The sequence below is a fragment of the Alligator sinensis genome, unplaced genomic scaffold (assembly GCF_000455745.1).
Source record: "Alligator sinensis unplaced genomic scaffold, ASM45574v1 scaffold624_1, whole genome shotgun sequence".
NCBI lineage: Eukaryota > Metazoa > Chordata > Crocodylia > Alligatoridae > Alligator > Alligator sinensis.
In genome coordinates this window covers 1674584-1679354 of record NW_005842021.1, presented here as the reverse complement: position 1 = coordinate 1679354, position 4771 = coordinate 1674584, and the positions used below count along the sequence as shown (strand labels likewise).

The 4771-nt window shown below is 36.8% G+C and overlaps 1 long non-coding RNA gene across 1 annotated transcript in view; it reads left to right on the top strand.

Annotated features, from left to right (window-relative positions):
• Positions 1–4635, top strand: part of LOC106722112 — a 10509-nt gene extending 5874 nt beyond the window's left edge. The window contains exons 3-4 of the long non-coding RNA XR_001357903.2: positions 331–369; positions 3992–4635. This is a non-coding gene — a long non-coding RNA (uncharacterized LOC106722112). The remainder of the gene's footprint in view (positions 1–330; positions 370–3991) is intronic.
• The last annotated feature ends 136 nt before the right edge of the window (positions 4636–4771 follow it).

Below are 4771 nucleotides of genomic sequence, written 5' to 3'. Positions count from 1 at the left end.
AGGTAGAGGGGAAAAAAAATAAGTTTTGCAGTGAAATCATGTTTTCCATGGAGCGAAAGAGGATCGTGACCACAGTTAAATCATATAAGGATTAGGCCACAATGTATGAAAAACCTTTCTACAAATATAACTTTATTCACTGGATTTAGCAGAAAGTTCAACTGTCATTAATTTGTTAAAGAAAAAAGCAAGCGATACATTTCTTAAACTAACAGTCCTGAGAATATACTCTGTGTATCTCTCTTCTGGAAAATTTATTAAGCATTAAGAGTGAAGAGTAAAGAGAGAGGGAGAGAGACAGACCAAATTGAATCTCTCTGTTCTTGCCAGTTTCTGCGGCTGTGGTGAATTATCGCAAACTTCATAAATGTAAGTAAAATGGGACCCTTGAAGTCTCAGTCACTTTATTTCAACAGAATGTAACCATATTCCAATTTGCACATGAATTAATGGGAGACTACATAGCTTTGAAAGTCTTAAAGAGCATGTCACACCTATTATAACACATTTTATTAATCAGCGCCTTACATTAAGAGAGACCGTCCAGCCAAGCTTCCCACAACTCTTTCAGAGCAGGGAAAAAAAGAAAAACTTATTTGTTCTTTGCATACAGTAGTTCTATGATATCACAAACCAGTTCTGCCAAGCAGAAACATTAGGAGATTCACCACAGCTGTACAAAACACTCAACATCACTTAAAACAATTTAACTGGTAGTTAATATTAAGGCTAGTTTTTTTTTTAACAAACACCAACTATTAATTCCTTGATATCCAGGGTTTAGTCCCTTCCATTTTTTTCCATCCTATATCACTCTGCATGTTCAAGCTCCATCAGAGCAAACACTTCCCATCTCCCTTTGATGTTGTCAAATATTAGGATTGGCTTATGACAATGTTGATATAGTGCTGTTAGTCAATATTCATAGGTGTAACTGGAAATGCTTAAGGAAACCCTGACACATAGCAGGAAGAATGGGTGACATATCGCACATAAAAAAGAAAACTACTAGATTTTTATATACAGCTCAGATCACTGCAGACATCACCAGTTTAGATACTGTAGCACTGGGATAGCTTGATAATAGAGAGAGACATAAACAGTGATTTCCTTTTTCACTCCCTAGGTGCATGTCAGAGAGGGCAGAATACTGTAATGTTTGTACACAATCAGAATGATACAAAGAGCATTAAATATATTTTCCTTATAATATATCAGCCATCAAATATTAAACTTACATTGAAAATAATGAATGCATAATTTGTACATAAAATTTATCTAAAATCTTTTCTGTGGTGTAGGATGAGCATTTGATTATCAAGAAAAGGAAAATATGCTTTATACTGTCCTTGTATCTGTGTCTAGGAATATTCACACACACAAGACTCGCCCAATAATATTTCATGCACGAAACACCAGCTGACAAAGCTTTTCAGGTACTGTCTTGACCTGTTTTACACAACTTCCCAATGGAAAATTAAATAGGCATCCTATTATTACATTTGAGGTGCAGCTGGGATACTCTCAAATTTCTAAAAAACACACCTTTTTGGTAGTTCTTTCTAAAAAGTTTCAAGGTTTAATTTATGCTTCTACTTGTTAATGCATAACACAGACCTAGAGTCCAGCTGTACCTTCAGAAGTCTACGTAAGCCTGAATCTGAGGACAAGCTGCAAAATCAGAGGTGGAAAAAGGCCTATTTGCTCATTTAATCTGTCATCTGCACCACATGGGATTCTCTGCTGAGTTATATAGTGGTGTGCTTTGTCCAGTTCAGTTTTAAATGAGGCAAACACTGAGGCTTCTGTCATTACCTCTGGGAATCATTATTAAAATTGGTGAATGAATATCACTATCTAGCAAGATTTCTTGATAGTAATTCTTAATTTGTCTTTTTCCCTCGTGTAAAACCAATAAACAAAATAACATACAAAGAACCTGACCTTCCAAAAGTATAATATATAGCCCTTTCCATAACCTGATATGCCAAGCTAACAAGCAGGCCACAAAGACTGGAGTCAATGTTTTAATTTTGTTTATTATTCATTTTCTCATTCGATGAGGTCTCACATAATCTGTGTGGCTGACCTTGGATTAAATTATATTACCACTCTGTGTATGTCTTTCTGATCCACCAAAATAAACAGAAGAATGCAGAGCATGACATTTCAGCATCTTTGCTACCTCCGTCTACAGCAAAAGCAGAACGGTTTCTTATTGCTTCTTGTGGAACACTGATGAGCTGTTGAAGTCTCTTACATCAGACAAATGGACTTCATTATACAAGAGAACGCTTCATAAGTGCTAACCTTATGGGATGACAAAAAACCCACTGAATTCTCTGCTTTACTTTCCACCAACGCTGCCAGCAATTGCCTGGGTTTGGCAGACTCACTAACAAAATTCTGTTAGTGGAGGCAGAAAATCTAAGCCTAGGTCCAGTCCCTGCCAGTCTGCCACACACAGAAAATAGATCTCAATTTTCCACATCTGATCAATGTTTGAAGGGGCAGTTAAATGCTTAAATGCATGGGATTTTTTTTCTATAACCAGAGCATTTAATCCCATTGATATCCAACCCGCTCTGAAAGCAAAATATGTGTATGGCAAAGTCACTTTAAATTAGACTGACATGCTCTTTCGTCTCTCATAGGAGAAAAGTTAGGGCCCCAACCCACAAGGTGCCGAGCATCCTTAGACCAGAGGCCTGTAACAACTTGCAGAAAATATTCAGCATCTTCAAGTGTTGGGTCCTTAATACTATTAAAAATAGTTACACACAGCACATACAACAATATATGTGCTTTAACCAATCTCCGCTTTTGCACAAAAATATTCAACACAGATTCACTGTGATGTATAATAAATTCATAATCAAGTTGAATTTTCATGGCAAAAATTAAGTCAGTTGATTTGGGGAACTGTGATCTGAATTTACCTCCCAGAAATAGACTAAAAAACCTGGTGCTCACCCCAACCCTTTGACATTTCAGCAGTGATAATCCTCCATCGTTGTGTTGCTTGGGACGTCAATTGCTACGCATAAAGACACAATTTTGTACATTATAAAATGTTACTTATTAGATAAAATAAGGATTTTAGCTTCTTACTAGGCACATAATCATCAGAAAGAGGGTGTCCTTTATTTGTTATGATATGCTATCATTTTCTAATTATTTATTTTCTGAGGGAACATTCAAAACTGGTCTTTAAATGAAAACAGTGTCTTTGGCTTTGAAAGGAAGAGATGTTCATTTCAGTGCAAAGTCACTGAATGGAGCCATGTGGAGTACTGAGCTTCTAGCTAAAAACCTGCAACTATTTTTTGTGAGCTGATTAAGACACTCTCCTCTGAGCCATTTCCATCAAACACAGTTCACTTATGTCCACATACCAACCTTTATTCACAGCACAATATATGCCAGGTTTGCATCTGCATCCACACTTAGCAAGGAGCAGTCTCCTGGTAAGGATGCAAACCAAGTTTAAAGTCATTCATGCCATTTACTGGGTACAAGTTGATTTCCATATTGTAGTCAGGCAGTCCATAAAAAGATTGATAGAGGGAGATGCAAGCAGATAGAAAAAATTCTAGAATTAAAAATAAATCCTGAGGATTCAGCAGCAAGCAAGAAATGTGAGGAGTATGCACCAAACAGACATACAGTCTCCACAGAAAAAGAATGGACTGGAATAAGAATTCAATCCAGTGTTTAAGATAAATATTTATAATGTAACAGAAACCCCCCTCCCCCCCACATTGTAAGTGATTCATATTGGGATCTTAGGTTATCTGACTCAGGTTAATTTTCCCTTCCTTTTTTCCTTCCCTGAATTCAAAAATCTGTCAACAACTACTTAAGCAGAGAGAGAGACAAAGAGAGTTCCAGGACTTTAAATATCTGAAAAGGTATAAGCCACAAAGAGCAGGAGTTTAACCATAAAGAGACCAATGTATTAACCTAGTCTCTCCCAATCTGTTTACCACAGATGAAAGAAAAGGCCGGCTTCAGATTGCTTAAAGCTCAAGTGAATGGGCTCTTCAAAAAGCCTCATCGTCTATCTGGTTGATGGATCACAAGAAGCTCAATTCATTTGGGTTTGGGGTTTCAAGAAGGATTAATATATTTATATTATCCATTTCCATATGTATAATATTTTGCAATTGGTACTGGATTCTTCATAAAAGACTACATAAAAAAAATTGCCTTCTCGCTACCTATCTAGAGCACAGCTGCAAAAAAGAAATCCACCCCACATAAAATCTCAGGTTTTTAGTAAAATACTTCTATCTAAATGCAGATTTCTGGGGAAATGTCCTAGAAAATTTACACCCAGCATGCAAATCTGTGCTGCATGGAGATTTCCAGGAGGAGCTCTTTTAAAAAGAATGAGACATGCGTTATGTTTTGATTTGCGTACCCAAGAAATATGAGAAAAACCCTGGTCTCTAGTTATCTAGGGCTCATGTTCATTGCAACCAGCGTTATGGTTTTCTAAAATAACACGTCGTGCCCTTTGCCTGAGACATAAGTTAGTCCCAGTCTTAACATTAGGACAGTTTCTATGTGCAATACCATAGTCAAAAGCATACCTATCGGGCATGAAAAGTGCAGAACTCCATTGACTTCAAAGCACTTAGATCACATTTGCATTTGACCCAGGATATCTTACTAGTTAGTCTAAAGAGGCCTGGACACACTGTGCTGCAATTTAAAAAGCGACTTTTTTGGACGACTGTACTATACATGGTAATTAAAAAAAAAAAAA